The 19,382-nt window shown below is 47.3% G+C and overlaps 1 protein-coding gene across 1 annotated transcript in view; it reads right to left on the bottom strand.

Moving 5' to 3' along the window:
• The window catches only part of LOXL2 (lysyl oxidase like 2), a 112,946-nt gene extending 93,897 nt beyond the window's left edge, over nt 1-19,049 (bottom strand). The window contains exon 1 of the mRNA XM_005909154.2: nt 18,681-19,049. The gene's annotated coding sequence lies outside the window, so the exon portion shown is untranslated. The remainder of the gene's footprint in view (nt 1-18,680) is intronic.
• Nucleotides 19,050-19,382: the final 333 nt, after the last annotated feature.

Raw genomic sequence — 19,382 nt, 5'->3', positions numbered from 1 at the left:
ACCCCTGGAACTTTCCAGTACATTCTAGAAATGCTTATGTTTATATTTTATTGAAGCTTAGTGAATTTACAATGTTGTGTTAACTTCTGCTGTACAGAAAAGTGACTCAGTTATATATACATTCTTTTAAATGTTCTTTCCCATTATGGTTTATCCCAGATATTGAACATAGTTCCCTGTGCTATACAGTAGGACTTTCTTGTTTATCCATTCTATATGTAATAGTTTGTATCAGCTGACCTCAAACTCCCACTTCATCACTCCTCCATATCCCCCTCCTTTGGTAACCGAAAGTCTAGAAACCCTGATTTCTATGATTCCAGGCATGGCACTGTACTGATAATGGATGACTATCTGAAAGTCCTATACTTAATTTGGACCCAAAGGGGCTTCAAGAGGAAAAGGAGATGTAAAATTGGAATTTCCAGGGTCCTTTTCTTAGGCTGTTCTTTTGATAGCTGAATTTTTCCACTTAGGAAGGAACATCAAAGGCATACTCAAAAAAAAAAAAAAAACCTCTGAGTCTCAAGATTTCCTAGCTGCTGCTACTGCTAAGTCGCTTCAGTAGTGTCCGACTCTGTGCGACCCCAGAGATGGCAGCCCACCAGGCTCCCCCGTCCCTGGGATTCTCTAGGCAAGAACACTGGAGTGGTTTGCCATTTCCTTCTTGGGACTACTCAAATATTTGTTTCTCTTCCCCTAAAAGCAATCCCGTCTGAATGACATCATCATCTACCTGAGAAAAGGCATTCTATATTGTAGAACTTGCTGCAGCAACAGTATTTTCTGAAAAGTTGAGTTGCTTTGGACTTCCCCAATGCAGTCTTAAATAATACAACAGACCTCAGCCTCTTACCACTGATACCCGAGTGTCAAAAGATACCCAGTATAACCAACTATTTCCTAGTCTATAACAAAGACATGTGGGCCTTCCCTGGTGTACAGCAGTAAAGAATCCACCTGCCAATGAAGGAGATGTGAGTTTGATCCCTAGGTTAGCAAGATTCCATGGAGTAGGAAATGACAACCTACTCCAGTATTCTTGACTAGAGAGTCCCATGGACAGAGGAGCCTGGTGGACTACAGTCCATGGGGTCACAGATTTAGCGACTAAACAACAAAACAAAGATATGCATAGATAAGGAGGGGAAACACACTATAAAAATTCTACACTATTTGTGGGATTTCCCTGACTGTCCAGTGGTTAAGACTCCGAGGTTCCCCTGCACGGGGCGTGGGTTCCATCCCTGGTCAGGGAACTAAGATCCCACACTCTGCACAGTGTGGCCAAACAAGAAAACATCATTATACACTATTTGTGGATAGTGCATTTAGCTAAACAAGGACTGTTCTTAACAAACTGATCTTCTTAACTCCTTCTACATACCAACATGACCATCTGGGGCCAGAACCTTCTACAACAGGCCTCCCTTGGGCTCCAGCTTTGCGTGATTGGCCTCACCTTCTCTGAGAGCCATGGTAGGTAAATGACTCCTTGCTTCCAGCACTTGCTCTGCATCTTGTGTTCTGGGGCTCCCAGTAATGGGCCCACTGTCCCCATTGGGAAGCACTGCATCAGCAAGCATGGGGCTCCCCAGTCGGGAGCAGTGGCCCTTGATGCAAAGGCCACTTGCTTAGTGTCTCTGAACAACAGAGCAAGGAGCTCAGCTGGTTTTTTTCACCCAGACATAATTCTCTGCTTGATGTCTCTGCCAGACGTCGGCACTCAGATCTGGGGTCAGAGGTGGGGTGAGGGCTGTCTCCTCCATCAGACCCTCCCCCTGACACCCGCCAGGGGATTCCTGCTCTAGCAGCAGAAGTGATGAATGGTCCTCTTTCATGAGGACCAGAGCGCACCGGAGAGGCTACCCCAGCTGTGGTCTCTGGCTGCTCCTGGCCCCACACGGAACACATTCCTCTATGGAGGAGGGCTGTCTTGGGTGGACAGAGAGTGATCAGAGAATGAGGGAAGCGGGCGGGAACAAGGGGGTCCTTTTGAACCACCTCAGACAAGAATGCAGACTCTGACACCAGGCTTGGCCAGGGCTGGTCCATCTGGCCCCTGGCCAAAGAGTCCACCTCCGTCCTGTCTATTTCTGGCCACAGGGTGGGAATGTTCAGGGCCCAGTGAAATGGCCAGAAGGTAGGCATCCAGAGCTGAATTTCTGTCTGCTTTCAGAAAGAGGCCTTTGTCCGGCATAATTTGTTGTGACCGATCGGGGTGCCCCACAGTCCATCTCCGGCCCTGGGTGGAATCTCATTCTGACCAGGCTGTTTCCTGGGGGGGATGAAGGTACAATTTCAAACACTTCAAAATGAACCACTGGAGACTGTCAGATGGAATCAGAAAAGGAAAGCCAAATATATAGTGTCTGTAAGAGATACATCTTTTAATTAATTTATTTATTTTGGGCTGTGCTGGGTCTTCATGGCTAGCTTTCTTTAGTTGCAACAAGTGGGCTTTTCCTTGCAGTGGCTTCTCCTGTTGCAGAGCACAGGCTCTAGAGTACTGGTTCAGTAGTTCTGGCATACAGGCTTAGTTGCCCTGAGGTATGTGGGATCTTCCTGGACCAGGGATCGAACCCATGTCCCCTGCACTGGCAGGCGGATTCTTAACCACTGGACTACCAGGGAAGCCCTAAGAGACACATCTTATTTCCACAGATTGTAGCCCATAAAGAAGGGGCAGTTGCTGTTGTTCAGCCGCTCAGTTGTGTCTGACTCTTTGCGACCCCATGGACTGCTGCATGCCAGACTTCCCTGTCTTTTACCATCTCCTGGAGTTTGCTCAAACTTGTCCATTGAGTTGGTGGTGCCATTCAAACACTTATCCTCTGTCATCCCCTTCTCCTCCTGCCTTCAATCTGTCCAATCATCAGGGTCTTTTCTAATGAGTTGGTTCTTCCCATCAGGTGGCCAAAGTATCAGGTCTTCAGCTTCAGCATCAGTCCTTCTAATGAATATTCAGGACTGATTTCCTTTAATATTGACTGGTTTGGTCTCCTTGCAGTCCAAGGGACTCTCAAGAGTCTTCTCCAACACCACAGTTCAAAAGCATCAATTCTTTGGCACTCAGCCTTCTCTATGGTCCAACTCTCATATCCATACATGGCTACTGGAAAAAACCATAACTTTGACTAGATGGACCTTTGTTGGCAAAGTAATGTCTCTGCTTTTCAATATGCTGTCTAGGTCTGTCATAGCTTTACTTAGAAGGAGCAAGCATCTTTTAATTTCATGGCTGCAGTCACCATCTGCAGTGGTTTTTGAGCCCAAGAAAATAAAGTCTGTCACTGTTTCCATTGTTTCCCTCCCCCTACCAAGGGCAGAGGAGATCCAAAATCAGTGCTGCTGCTTGAAGGCAGAGGAAGCGGGGTGAGGTGGGGATGATCATCAAGTTCAAGTTGGCCACCCCCCATCAGCCCCTAAAAAAATGGAGATATGATTTGACTGCTGCTGCTGCTGCTGCTGCTGCTGCTACGTCACTTCAGTCATGTCCGACCCTGTGCAACCCCATAGACGGCAGCCCACCAGGCTCCTCCATCCCCAGGATTCTTCAGGCAAGAATACTGGAGTGGGTTGCCATTTCCTTCTCCAGGGGATCTTCCCAACCCAGGGATCGAACCCACATTTCTGGTGTTTCCTGCATCGGCAGGTGGCTTCTTTACCACTAGCACCACCTGGGAAGCCCACTGTATAACATACAGTGATGCAAAAAGCACGGCGCTGGCACCTGAGAGTAATCCCAGATTCACATCTGGCTTCTGCGAATACAGAAGGGTCTCAGGGTTTTAGTGGGTTCCATAAGAAGTGTCAAGTGCCCAGGACAGTCAGTGACTGGCTCAGAGCCAGTGCTAAATGAGTGGTCACTATTACAGTTACAAAATCAGCAACAACCTGGAAAAATTCTAGGAGGTCTGTCACTTCACCCATCGACCACTCTTTCTTCTATTTCTGTTTTTGGTCATACCATGAGGCTTGGGCTTGCAGGCTGTTAGTTCCCCAACCAGGGATTGAACCCAGACCAGGGAATTCCCACCCTCTGAACACTCTTAACACAGCACTTGGATAACAGGTTTTAACCATCTCCCCACCTCCCCCCGACTTCCAACACAGACACACTCTCAGACATCCTTTCTCAGAGCTAACAGTCAAGTAGCCAAAGTGGTCTGAATTTCCGTGCCACTTTGAAGGAGGTATTAAGATCCATAAAAGGTAGGGAAGAGAGGAGAACAGATGTCAGGCCAGGATAGGGTGCAAATTTGGCAAGTAATCCAATCACTGCAAATAAGTCTTTTTTCCAGGGGAGGAAGTGTAGTGGGGGATGGGGCGACTGCATGCAAATCTCTGGAGAACTGGTCTGGGCAGACACTATGGTAGAGAGGGGCTCGGACAGCTGGGGGTAAGAGGAGCCCACTGGGGTGGACGCGTAGGTGAGTAGGGGGAGTCCTGGCATGGAGGGAGTGTACACACCAGCTTTTCTTTAAATCCTTTTTTTTTTTTTTTGGCCACACCGAACAGCTTGTGGGATTTTAGTTCCCCAACCAAGGATGGAACTCAGGCCCCCAGCAGAGGAAGCACAGAGTTGTAACCACTGGACCACCAGGAAAGAAGTCCTCAGACTAGTTTTTCTAAGAGATGGACTCTCAAAATGGCTAAGGAGGGACTTCTCTGGTGGTCCGGTGGTTAAGAATCTACCTGCTAATGCAGGGGATTTGAGTTCGATCCCTGCTCCGGGAAGATTCCACATGCTGCAGAGCAAGTAAGGCCATGAGCCACAACTGCTGAACCCTAGCGCCCTAGAGCTGTGCTCTGCAACAAGAGAAGCCACCACACGGGGAAGCCCGCACACCAAAACTAGAGTAGCCCCCACTTGCCACAACTAGAGAAGGCCCTCACACAGCAACGAAGACTCAGTGCAGTCAAAAACAAATAATTTTTTAAAAACAGCCAAGGAGCTCAGGTTTTAAGTGACATACTCCTCAAGCCCTCTCTATTTAGCCCATGCCTCGGGGGGCTTCCCAGATGGTGCTAGTGGTAAGGAACCCGCCTGCCAATGCAGGAGACATAAGAGATGCAGGTTTGCTCCCTGGGTCGGGAAGATGTCCTGGAGGAGGACATGGCCACCCACTCCAGTATTCTTGCCTGGAGAAGCCCATGTACAGAGGAGCCTGGCGGGCTACAGTCCATGGGGTCGCACAGAGTCAGATACAAGTGAAGCTAAGGAGCTTCACACGCATGCCTCACACACGCATGCTTCAGGGAGTGACAGTCACAGCAGGGCTCAGCTGTGGCTTTAGACACCTTCTGTGTCTCCAGAAGCTTCCAGGTCAAGCTTCCTTCCAAGCAATGCAACCTGATCCAACAGTCACTTCATCACGCCTGAGTCCCTTAGATGAGAAGTAGACCCCAGGGCCCAGGGAAGGAAGGAACAGCTGGTGTAGAGGCCAGGGCCACACAGAAATGTCTGGTGGCCTGTCTAGAAATGTCTGGTGGCTCAGCGGAGGGCGCAGGAGTGCTGTCCTCAAGTTTGTTAAGAGCCCATGATCTGGGATCCTCCTGTCCATAGAAACCCTGGCTCCCTTCCAGAAGTCCAGAGAGTAATAGCAGCAGGTACCAACTGCCACCTCACCAAAACCAGCCAGGCTCAGCTCACAGCGCCAGCTGGCACTGTGTCAAGAAACTGACATCCACAGTGTATTTACACAGAGAGCCACAAGTTCTTACTCTTACTGAGGAAGGCTGACTTTCTCAGCTACTTTTAGAACTGATCAATTTCTAATGTCGGTGCATCAAAAGACACTATCAAGGGGACTTTCCTGGTGGTCCAGTTAAGAATTTACCTGCCAGTCCCTGGTCTGGGAACTGAGATCCCATAGGCTGTGGGGCAACTAAGCCCCTGTGCCACAACTACTGAAGCCCATGCACCCTGTGCTCTGCAACAAGAGAAGCCGCTGCAATGAGAAGCCTGTGCGCTACAACTAGAGTAGCCACACTCGACGCAACTAGAAGAAACCTACACGCAGCACAGAGGAGTCTGTATGCCACAACAAAGACCCAGTGCAGCCATAAATAAATCAATGAATATTTTTTTAAAAAGACACTATCGTGATGCTTCATGAACCAGAGCAGCAGCAATGGGGGTAGAAAAAAGGGTGTGCGTGTGTGCTGAGTCACATCTCTTTGCAACCCTATGGACCATAGCCCTCTAGTCTCCTCTGTCCATGGGATTCTCCAGACAAGAATACTGTATTGGTTTGCTGTGCCCTCCTCCAGGGGATCTTCCCAAGCCAGGGATCAAACCCGCATCTTTTATGTCCCCTGCATTGGCAGGCAGGTTCTTTACCACTAGTGACACCGGGGAAGGCCAGAAAAAAGGGTGTACTAATTGATTATTTATTGTACTGTTTACATATCTGTTTCCCTCCTAATACTGTGAACCCCTTGGAGGGTAGATACATCCCCAGGTCCTCTGTGTCCAGCATAGAATAAATACTGAGTAAATGTGATGTGAATTGAGAAAAAGAAATATCAACAAACTGAAAAGACAATCCACAAATAGGACAAAATATTTGTAAACCATATATCTGAGAAAGATCTAGTATCCAGGATATATAAAAACTCCTAAAATTCAATAACAAAAAGACAAGCTATCTGATTTAAAAATGGACCCAGGACTTGACTAGGCATTTCCCTGAAGAGACATACAAATAACTGAAAAGCACATGGAAAGATGCTCAATATCATTAGTCATTAGGGAAATGCAAACGAAAACCACAGTGAAGTACCACTTCACACCCACTAGGATGGCTATAATTTTTTTTAAGTGGAGAAAAGTAGGCGTTGGTGAAGAGGTGGAGAAACCGGCAGCCTCATTGCTGTACAGATATAAAATGGTGCAGCCACTATGGAAAATAGATCGACAATTCCTCAGAAAGTTTAACCAAGTATTACCATATGACCCAGCAATTCCACTCCTACTTATATACCCAAGAGGATTGAAAACAGATGTTAACACAGAAATTTGCACACAAATATTTAAAACAGTGCTGTTCATTATCACCAAAAGGTAGAAACAACCCAAATGTCCATCAACAGTGAATGAATAAATAAAATAGGGGTGTATCCTCACAGTGGAATATTATTATTGGGTCAGAAAAAGGAATAAAATGTGGATACATGCCATTACATGAATGAAACTTCAAAACATTGTATGAACTAAAAGAAGCTAGACAATACCATATATTATGTGGCATGGCATGTGAAGTCGCTCAGTCGTGTCCGACTCTTTGTGACCGCATGGACTGCAGCCCACCAGGCTCCTCTGTCCATGGGATTCTCCAGGCAAGAATGAATCCTTTATATGAAATATCCAGAATTGGTAATAGAGAGACAGAAAATAGATTAGTGCCTATTCAGGGGTGAGTGTAAGGGGATGGGAGGAAGAGGAGATGGCTAAGACATACAGTTTTCTCTTTGTGATGGTTGCATGTATCTGTGAATATGCCAAACTCCATTGACTTGAACACTTTAAATGGGTGAACTTTATAGCATGTGAATTGCATCTCAATTAAACTTTTTAAAAAAAGAATCTACTTAACTGACATTTCAGTTTGCTGCCAAGTCACTTCAGTCGTGTCTGACTCTGTGCGACCCCATAGACGGCAGCCCACCAGGCTTCCCTGTCCCTGGGATTCTCCAGGCAAGAACACTGGAGTGGGTTGCCATTTCCTTCTCCAATGCATGAAAGTGAAAAGTGAAAGTGAAGTCGCTCAGTCGTGTCCGACTCTAGCGACCCCATGGACTGCAGCCCACCAGGCTCCTCCGTCCATGGGATTTTCCAGGCAGGAGTACTGGAATGGGTTGCCACTGACATTTCAGTTTAGTAATATCTATTTACTAATTATCTGTTACCTGGCAGGCATTGTATTAGACACTGAGATTCAAAGATGAATCTTGATGTGGGTTCTGCTTTCAAGGAGTTCACAGTATATTTAGAGAAGCAAGCACAGAAATAGAACTGAAAAGACACTGATTACAGTTGGAGATGAGGAACGGGCAAAGATTTCGACAGTTGACATCCAGGCAGGTTTTGAAGGGAAGAGGGAGTTTGACAGGTTGATGGTGGGGAAGGGAGATCATTCCAGGCAGGTATGAAATAACACAGGAGGTACTGAGAGCCGTGTGGGGTTCAGAATTGCAAGATGAAAAGTGGAAGGGTTGGGATAGCGGGTAGGGTAAGGGGGTGTAGAAGAGGTGAGCTTGGAGAAGCAAGCAGAGGACCATGAGGAAACTTGAATGTCATACCAACAAGTTGAGTTTTCCTTTTGGGGATCAGAAGCCAACAAAATGTAAGCAGGAGGGTGAGGGAGGGTAGATCTGTGATTAAAAGCAGAGTCAGCAAACAACAGCATGTGGGCCAAATCTGTGACGTTTTTGGAAATAAAAGTCTTGGAACACAGCCATGCTCTCATTTCTTGTTGTTTATGGCTGCTTTCCCATGAAAACAGCCAAGTTGACCAGTTGCGACAAAGATCGAATGGCCCCGTTAAGTCTGAAGTATTTGGTATCTGACTCTTAGCGAAAAAGTTTACCCACCTCTGCTCTAGAAAGATCACTGTGCCTCCTACATAAAGAATGACTTGCCATGGGTTAAGAGCAAGGTAAAGGAGGCCAGTTGGGAAACTAGCAACTCTCCAGGCAAAGAATAAGCTAGGGGCTTCCCAGGTAGAGCTAGTGGTAAAGAGCCCCCCCTGCCAATGCAGGAGACCTAAGAGATAAGGGTTCGATCCCTGGATGGGGAAAGTCCCCTAGAGGAGAGCATGGCAACCCACTCCAACATTCTTGCCAAGAGAATCCCATGGACAGAGGAGCCTGGCGGGCTACGGTCCATAGGGTCGCAGAGTCAGACACAACTGAAGTGACTTAGTATGCACGCACAGGGTACCATCATGATGCAACATTATGATGATGGGGTAACAGATTATATAGGGGATTGATAGTAGGGTGGGGAGGTGGGTGTAGCTTTGAGAGCCTGGAGAACATCAATTTGAGAATATTAACAGTGCCACTGGAAAGGATTAGAGACCTCATGGGGTTTACTAATGTCCAAATTTTTGTTTTTTCTTTTTAAATCATTAAAATGGTCCCTAAACCTCAAGGTTAGCAGAGTGCTCTCAGACAGTGCGTCGGAATTCAAGGCAGCTCAAAAGTTTGCCTTTTTTAATTACTCTTACAATTTGGTTACGGGCATGCTAGAGCAATTCCAGATCACCTGACAGGTAATCTTACCCTCTTTGTGAGATGCAACAAGCCCAAACCCCACACATTCTCTGGCTCTGCTCTGAGGCTGCTGTTGGCACCAGATGGGCACCAGGGAGTCAGCTGCCAGGCTTCAGAATATCATTCTTGACTGATGACTTATTTTTAAATGCACATGTCAAATATCATGTCTTACTCATATTTGTCTCTTACAGAGACTGGCAGAGTCTCTGGCAACTGGGCTGGCACTCATAAATCATTTGATTTATGATGATCCAGGGGATCATCCCGACCCAGGAATTGAAACTGGGTCTGCCACATTGCTGGAGAAGGAACTGGCAACCCACTCCAGTATTCTTGCCTGGAGAATCCCATGGACAGAGGAGCCTGGTGGGCTACAGTCCCATGGGGTCGCCAAGAGTCGGACTGAGCGGCTAACCACAGCACACTGCCACATTGCCGGCAGATTCTTAACTGTGTGAGCCACCAGAGAAGCCCCAAAAGAATACTGGAGTGTGTTGCCATTCCCTTCTTTAAGGGATCTTCCCACCCCAGGGATCGAACCCAGGTCTCTTGCATTATAGGCAGACTCTTTACTGTCTGAGCCACCAGAGAAGCCCCAGGAGTTTTCCAGGTGAATGCAAACCCGCTTGGCCCAGGGAGAGCCTGGAAGAATGATGTTTACTGGTGATGATCTAATACAGCTGTAATTGCAAACCCAAAATATGTTGTATCATCTTCTGCTGACATTTAAAGGAAGGAAGTTGCTTAAATCTCACAACTAATCTTGCTGCCTCTCAGATTATAAACTGTGTTTTCAAACATCTCTTCTTAACAGTCTCATGGTGGACAAAATGAGGTGCAGTGGAAGCAGCCACACACAGACATGAAATGTATTGATTTCTCCTACTTTATCTTTAAATCCATACACTCTGGGTAATGTCCTATTCTTCATCTAGGTGGTCATTACAAGGGTATGTTCATCTTGTAAAATTCATCCAGGACAGGTATTTGTACACCTACATTCATAGCAGCATGTATCTATTAGCATGCATGCACATATCGCTTCAGTTGGGTCCAACTTTTGGCGTCTCCATGGACTGTAGCCTACCAGGCTTCTCTGTCCATAGGATTCTTCAGGCAAGAATACTGGAGTGGGTTGCCATGCCTTCCTCCAGGGGATCTTCCTGACCCAGGGATCGAACCCACATCTCTTACATCTCCTCCATTGGCAGGCGGGTTCTTTACCACTAGCACACCTGGGAAACCCCTATAGCAGCACATTCCCAATAACCAAAAGTGGAAGCCACCCAAGTGGACAAGTGAACGGATAAACCCAATGGAGCATATACACACAATGGAATTTCATTCAGTCTTAACAAGGAAGGAAATTCAGGCACATGTTACAACACAGACAAAAGTTGAAGACAATATGTTAAGTAAGGGGTCCACCATCCCAACCCCCTCACCCCTGCTCTCCCGGCCACAGAGCAGGAGATGGGTAGTGGAGGAGCAAGCAAAGCTTCATCTGTATTTACAGTCACTCCCCATTGCTCACTTTACCACTTGAGCTCCGCCTCCTGTCAGATCAGTGATGCCATTAGATTCTCATAGAAGCCTGCATCCTACTGTGAACTGAGCATGCGAGGGATCTAGGCTAAATGCTCCTTATGAGAATCTAATGTCTGAGGATCTGAGGCGGAGCTGAAGTGGTGACACAAACGCTGCTGGGGAGTGGTTGCCACCGTCTCCCATCACGCCCAGATAGGACCAGCCGGTTGCAGGAAAACTAGCTCAGGGCTCCCATTGACTCCACATTATGATGAGTTGTATAAGTATTTCATTATGTATCACAAGGTAATAATAATGAAATAAGTTGCCCAGTAGATGTAATGTGCTTAGTGTAATGTGCTTGAGTCATCCCCAAAGCATCCCTCCCCTCCACTGGACCATGGAAAAAATGCTCTTCTATGAAACTGGTTCCTTGTGCCAAAAACGTTGGGGACCACAGGTGTGTTAAGTGAAATAAGAAAGTCACAAAAAAGACAGCTAGTGTATGATTCCATTTATATGAGGTATTTAGAGTAATTAATTAATTAATCCAATGGACATGAGTTTGCACAAACTCCAAGAGACAGTAAAGGACAGAGGAGCCTGGCATGCTGCAGTCCATGAAGTCGCAAAGAGTTGGACACGACTTAGCAAACAACAACAAAGAGTAATTAAAATCATAGAGACAGAAAGTAGGATGGTGCTTGCCAGGGTGATGAGAGACGGGGGAGTCGGTATTTAATGCATACAGACTTTCATTTTTGGAAGATGAAAAAAATTCTGGAACAGATGGTGGTGATGGTTGTACAACAATGTGAATGTATGCAATACCACTGAACGGTACACTTGAAAATGGTTACAATGGTGAGTTTTATGTTATGTATATTTTACCAGAATAAAAATGAAAACGAACGCTCATCCATTTGTATACTTAGGCTTGGCGCCACTTCACTTACATTCGCTATTCTTCTAGAAGAGGTACTTTTAAAAGGTACTTTACTCAAATTTATATTCGTGTTTGTTTCAGAAGAGCTTTATATTTAGAGAAACATCTTTCTCACTAGGTCATGAGTCATGCAAGCATCTGGAAAGCTGTGCTATGTTTATCCCAGGACATGCATGTCTGGGGACAGGGCTGGGGATGGGGGAAGTTCATGGATCCAAGTTCAAGAAGACAGTATAAAGAAACTGTCTGAGCAAAAGTGAGCTGTTTGCAAGTCATCAACAGAAGTTATCTTCTCATAAAGCTGCTACTGCTACTAAGTCGCTTCAGTCGTGTCTGACTCTGTGCGACCCCGTAGACGGCAGCCCACCAGGCTCCCCCATCCCTGGGATTCTCCAGGCAAGAACACTGGAGTGGGTTGCCATTTCCTTCTCCAATGGAGGAAAGTGAAAGTGAAGTTGCTCAGTCATGTCTGACTTTTAGCGACCCCATGGACTGCAGCCTACCAGGCTCCTCTGTACATGGGATTCTCCAGGCAAGAGTACTGGAGTGGGGTGCCATTGCCCTCTCCGTCTCATAAAGCACAAGCTTTATAGGAAAGCAGCAGTATTTTCTCAGAAGATGCTCTCAGCATTGTGTTGGCAATGCATCAAGGAAGACATCTGGGAACCACTGACTCGGGACAGCCCCAGGCCAGCTGCGTCTGCTTGTCTGATAGATTTCAACAGGAAAAAACTAAACAGAAAATGTATCATCACTCATGTATTATATTATAACGTAATGGTGGTTTAGTTGCTAAGTCATGTCCGACTCTTTTCCACCCCATGGACTTCAGTTCTACTCCAGAGCCCACCAGGTTCCTCTGTCCATGGCATTTCCCAGGCAAGAATACTTGAGTGGGTTGCCATTTCCTTCATCAGAGGATTTTCCCAACCTGGGGATCAAACCCAGGTCTCCTGCATTGCCGGCATATTCTTTATTGACTGAGTCACCAGGGAAGCCATTATAATATAATATTAAAGGTATTTCAAGTGAACGGATCAAAAAGCCTTGGGCAAGGAGAACTTATTAACTGTGATCCTAATTACATCCTCACCTCTGCTGAGTTCATTCTCATTCTATACCCTTATTTGCTATACACACTTATCTGGGTATATTGTTTTTGTCAAGAAAAGCGATAAAGAGTTTTTAATACTCTGGACAGACTTTTTTTTGTTAAACAGACTTCATTCATATTATTTTTCTCACATAAATCTATGTGGTGACTACAGCTGGAGTCTGGGTCCTCTGCAAGGAACCTCTGGTATGTTAATGTATTAATATACAAAGTGCCAAGTTGCTTTAGTCATGTCCAACTCTTTGCAACCCTATGGACTCTAGCCCACCAGGCTCCTCTGTCCATGGGATACTCCAGGTCAGAATCCTGGAATGCATTGCCATTACCTTCTCCAGGGGATCTTCCTAACCCAGGGATGGAATCTGTGTCTCTTAGATCTCCAGCATTGACAAGCAGGCGCTTTATCACTAGCACCACTTGGGAAGCTCTCATGTATAATAGAGGGGTATTCACAGGTGTGTTTCCTGCCTTACTTCACTCTACGTCACAGGTTCTAGGTTCATTCAGCTCACTAGGACTAACAGACTTTTTATGGGTAAAAAGTTCCTTTTTAAAGGAAATTTTCATTCCTTTTTATGAGTATGTAATATTCCATTGTGTATATGTACCACTTCTTCTTTATCCATTCATCTCAGACAGACATCGTATCCAAACTGTCACCATCATGCTTTAGCACCCTGGAACAAGAACCTGTTCTGAAAGGCTGGCTCTGATGCCTAAAGATGTCTCTGATACAGGTGGCAGGGGAAGACTGGCCAGCACGCCTGGCCGGACGGTGCTCCCTGCCCATCACACGCATCTCCTGCAAAAGGACAGCTGAAGTGACTAGGATGAGGAGACCTGAAGACTCACTTCAACCGAGAGAGGGCAGAGACTTAGAAGATAAGTAGCACATTGCTGCGGATCTGTGACTCTGGGTATCCACTTGGCTCTCCCTTTGCTGGCTCATGACTGTTAGTCCTGCTGGCTCCCTGGGTCTGGAGCAGGCAGGCTGCAGCTACTTCATCCAAGGCCCCCGGACCCCCGGGGTCCAGATGGGTCTTGGTGACACTCCTAGGCAGACTGATCATAATGCCCTTCTCCAGAGGGAGATGAATGATAGTCATTGCAAGCTGTCCTTCTAAACTCAAGCAGCCCCAGGAGAGGAAACCTGTACCTCCTAAAGCTCCCAAAACTGTTAAAGGAAGAAAGCTACAGCAGCTGCTGACAAGGAATCACCTAGAAATTTTACTGTCCCTACAGAGACAGTCTGTTAGCTGACAGGGAAGAGAAATCATAGCTGCCAGAAGACAGCATGGTTAAAAGGTAATGCTCTGTCCCTTTGGAGTTCCTATGTTGAATAACGGGACTGGAGCAACCAGTTTCTCAGTCCCTAATGGGCTGTTTTGTGGAAGGTCTATTCATTCGATGTCTATTTCAGGGCAAAGAATATGACAGCAGAAAATCTAGGCATCAAGAAATAAGAGATTCCATTTTCCCACACGGCCAGTCAAGGAGGGAGAATTACAACTCATGAATCTCATTAATAAGATGTAAACATGACTTTGTTGTTACCCCTTTCCAAAGCAAATAAACACAAGTAGTGAAAATGCTAAAAGCAGAAAGTTCTGGTGTCCTCTAGCCTCATCAGACAATGGCAGAATAAACAAAGTTGTCCATAAATGAAGGACTTCAGAGGGGAGCCTCTTTGTTGCCATGGAATTTAGCCATCTCCAGCTAAAGATGCCAGCAGCCAAAATACTTGGGCAATGATCAGTGAGAGGTAATTGTTCTCAATGAAATTTCTTCGTGGGCTGTTTATCTCTTCCAGGAATTGCGGCTCCAGTCATTTCACTCATCCTACTTTCAGAACTAGGAGCCTGAGAAGGGGAAGGATGATGGCTCTTAATTCAGAGGGGGCCACCCTGAGTTCTCCAGAGGTGAGTTGCTTTCCCATAAGCTGGAAAAGAAGCCCAGGCTTCCTGATCTTGCCATTGATTAAACTCCAGCACCAAATGGCCAATTACTAAATATTTACACTGGGATTTCTGATACCAGGTGAATAGGAAGTGATAAGCCCAGGATGAAGCAAGAGCCAGAATAAATGAGTCAGAGAACAGCTGATATTCCATGAGGAGCACAGAGAAACAGAACCACCGCTGCCCAGGAAGGAGGACGCTGGGTCAGGTTTTGGCTCTGCCAGTTACCAACTGTGCCATCGGGACAGTTTATCTGTTGACAACCTCACTCAACTGTAAAATGAATTCAACAAAACCCACCTCGCTCTTTAGTGGGAAGTTGTGTGAATCAAATAACACAGGGGGTAGAAAAGTGGTTTGAAAGGAATAATATACACTTTGAACATAAATCATAGAAATCAACAGAACATAGATTAACTTTAAAAAGACATTTGGGTGGAAATTTGTGGAAAAATTGAACATGGACTGGGTATTAGATGATACCAAAGAATTATTCTTACTTATCTTGGTTATTTAATATTTTTAGAGGTCACACTGAAATACATAGGGATGAAAGGATTTTATGTCTGAGATTTGCTTTAAAATACTTCCACTATGGACTTCCCTCGTGGTCCAGTGGCTAAGACTCCATGCTCCCAAAGTAGGGGGCCTGGGTTCGGTCCCTGGTCAGGGAATTAGATCCTACATGCCTCAATTATGCGTTCCGGAGTGCCTGTTAAGTTGCTTCAGTCATGTCTATTTGTGACCCCATGGACTGTAGCCCGCCAGGCTCCTCTGTCCATGGGATTCTCCAGGCAAGAATACTGGAGTGGATTGCTATGACCTCCACAAGGGAACTGACCCATGTGTTTTACATCGCCTGCACTGGCAGGCAGGTTCTTTACCACTAGGGCCACTTGAGAAACCCCAATTAAGAGCTTCTACGTTGCAACTAAGACCTGGCGCAGCCAAATAAATAAAAATAAATGCTTAAAAAATACTTCTGTGAAATAGAAATTGGAAAGGGATAGACAAGTAAGTATGGCAAAATGTGGATAACTGTCGAAGCTGAGTGAGAAGTATATGGGGGCCTTTTCCCTATTATTGTCTATATTTGGAATTTTTCAGAATAAAAACATGATTTTTAAATAAACAGTGTAGAATGTTCTAGGATACTAGACAGCTTCACTAATGGTCACCTCCCAAAGCACAGAAAATCTGTCTCATGTACAAGGCCCTTGTACACTGGTCACACAGCTGTCAGAGAGCAAACCTTAGGAAAAGGCCAGAAGAGGCCAGGTGAAGAGGCCAGCAGTAAAGAGGACATATGAAAACATCTCTGCAGAATTTCCCATCTGCCATGCACCAAAATGTCAGCTGACTGTAGTGTCAAGGGGATGCTTCCTCTTCAGACCTAAGTTTCCTATTCAACTCTGCCACTTAACGACTAAACGGCCTTGGACCAAATCACTTTTTTAATACAAAAATCAGAGACAGAAAAATGCTGGTGCGCATGTGCACACGTGCACCATGGGATTCACCAGGCAAGAGTACTGGAGTGGGCTGCCATGCCCTCCTCCAGGGGATCTTCCCAGCCGAGGGATCAAACTCACTTCTCCTGCCACTCCTGCACTGCAGGAAAACTCTTTACCGCTGAGCCACTGGGGAAGCCCAGTTTACTATGGATTTGATGGCTAGTCCAGAGACGGATTCTAGGCACCAGAAAAGGGAACAGAACAAAAGACAGAGGGAAAGGAACAACTTAGCTAAGGAAGAGTCCAGGGAGTCCATAGTTCCTCTGGAAACTGACCAGGAAAGTGAGCATTTCGTCTCCGTCCTAAGCCCCAGCCCTGACCATTAAGTACATAATGCACCATAAATAACCAAGGTATCCCACCAAGGGTGACAAACGGTCTTTTAGGGTCCGGGACAGACTGGCTAGCCGGGAGGTATGTGAGGCGCCTGGAGTGGGGGTTTTGGATTCAAGTCTCCACACCCACTAACCCAGTGTGTAACCTTGAGCTTCAGCACTTTTCTCTTGCACAGAAAAGAATCCACTGGACCGATATGAAGATCTCCGCAGTTCCAAGATTTCAGTGGACCAAATTAACCTGGGGTGTGTTTCTGACTCTCATTCTTTTTTTTATTTTTTAAAATATAAATTTATTTATTCTACTTGGAGGCTAATTACTTTATAATATTGTATTGGTTTTGCCATACATCAACATGAATCCGCCACGGGTATACACGTGTTCCCCATCCTGAATCTCCCTCCCACCTCCTTCCCTCTGGGTCACCCCAGTGCATCAGCCCCAAGCATCCTGTATTATGCATCAAACCTGGCGATTCAATGCATTCGAATTCATATATGATTCGTTTTATATATGATATTATATGTTTCAATGCCATTCTCCCAAATCATTCCACCCTCTCCCTCTCCCACAGAGTCCAAAAGACTGTTCTATACATCTGTGTCTCTTTTGCTGTCTCGCATACAGGGTTATCGTTACCCTCTTTATAAATTCCATATATATGTATCGGTGTTTTTCTTTCTGGCTTACTTCACTCTGTATAATAGGCTCCAGTTTCATCCACCTCATTAGAACTGATTCAAATGTATTCTTTTTAATGGCTGAGAATACTCCATTGTGTATATGTATCACAGCTTTCTTATCCATTCCTCTGCTGATGGACATCTAGGTTGCTTCTATGTCCTGGCTATTATAAACAGTGCTGCAATGAACATTGGGGTACACGTGTCTCTTTCAGTTCTGGTCTGACTCTCATTCTTATCTCTCTTCTCATCGGGACTTGAGGCTTCCTAGCCTGGAGAAGTTCAGTCCCCTCTCTGTTGGTGTTCCGCCGCCTCTCCTCACCCCACTCCAGCTGTGTTTCGGTGGTCTTTCCTGGGGCGGGTGAGAGATAGCTAGGAGGAAGGAATTCCTCCGTTTTTTCCAATCATTTCTATCCCAGCGCTGATTTACAGCGACTGCTCTTGGAGGCAGCTACTCCTGAGCGCTCCAGATGAGGGGTTGGAGGGTCGGGTCGGGAGAGGGCGGGGGCGGGGGTGGGGGAGTAGAGGGAAGGAAGGTGTTCAAAGCGCCTGCGTAAAAGTTGCGGGCATAAAACCAGAATTAGCCCCAAGGCGATCCTGTGTGTACCATCCATGGATTCGTCTGTGCTGGCGCTTTTCTGCTCCAGAGCCTCCATGTGATAACGGCGGGAGGGGTTTCCCGGTACCCAGACACGCCAGGAATGGCTACCTGGGGCGCGGAGAGGACCTCTCTGCCCAAAGGACTCAGCGCGCACTCCAGCGCTCAGGCTAGCCTTTCTGGCAGGCTGAAGAGAAAACCAATTCCAGCTCTCAGGCTGCGCCCTAGCCCCCGACCTTCGCACACCCCCATCCCAACCCAGTGTGCTCCACATACCCAAAGCCACAGCTCAGGAGACGCCCCAGTGCGCCCCCAGTCCCCCACGCGCTCCACATCCTCAAAAGCCAGAATTCCAGGCACCAGCGCAGCCCTCAGTGTCCGTGGCCCTACGCTGCGCCCTCCTAGGCACCTAGCCCGCACCGGGTCTCGACCGGCTCTGTCCTGCCTGGTTGCAGGCGCCCCTGGCGAGCTACCGACCTAGCGGCCAGCTAGGGCTAACCGGGTTCAGGCGAGGTGGGACTGGGTGGGTCCCGTTAGCCTGCAAGTCTTCACATCTCCGAGCAACAAGCTTTCTCTCTGTGTGCCCCCCTCGTAGGTCCCGGGAGCCCCACGCACTGCTGAGAGGCGGCCCGTGGGGAGCGGATCCTGAAGACCCCACCCAGACCTCCGCTTTCCCGCGAACCGCCCTGGGGAGGAGGAGGCTCAGGCAGCGCGCTTACTTGGCAGAAGTGGTGCGCACTGCTTGGCTGGGCCAGGCTCTCCACTGGTGGCTCCTCTCTGCGCCCGTCGCCGCGGAGCCCCTTTCCCGGGCAGATGGGGGCGAGCCGGCGACTTCTCCGGTGGTTGAAGAAAGCGAACTCCCAAGTTTAGGAAGCCGTGGGCTGGAGTGGCTCCTGAACCCTTTTCCCGGTACTTTTAACCAGCGTCGGACGGCAAATCCCTCCCCGGACCCACCCCCTTCCCTGAAGGCGGCCACCGCAGCAGGCCCGGCCTCCAGCCCCTTTTGTTGTAATTCGAGAGCGACCGCTCCCGGGGCCAGAGGGGCTGTGCGGTGGAGGCTGCGCGCCAACGGGGCAGCCCTTCCTAGACTATTCTCGCCCAGGTTTCCGGAGCCTGAGAAACTAGGGAGCGGGCTTTTCCTCTGGGAGATTCCTCTACACTCCCCTCTCCCGCCCCCGCCCCCGCCCCCGCCCCCACGCAGAACTCCTGGAATTTAACCCTTCGGTGTCTTTATCCATCTCCAGTAGAGTCCGCGCCAATTCCCTCCGCGACTGCAGAGCCTAGCGCTGCCTGGTACCTAATAGATGCTCAATGAAAACTGGTGATTGAAAGAGTTCAGAAACATTCATCTGCCTCTCCTGGGGTTTTCCTGATGGGCAAAGCAGTTTCTGGAGGTGACTATGCACAGCCCCCTTTCTTCC

The sequence above is a fragment of the Bos mutus genome, chromosome 8 (genome assembly GCF_027580195.1).
Source record: "Bos mutus isolate GX-2022 chromosome 8, NWIPB_WYAK_1.1, whole genome shotgun sequence".
Taxonomy (NCBI): domain Eukaryota; kingdom Metazoa; phylum Chordata; class Mammalia; order Artiodactyla; family Bovidae; genus Bos; species Bos mutus.
The sequence above is the reverse complement of the archived record's forward strand: the minus strand, read 5'-3'. Positions and strand labels throughout refer to the sequence as shown.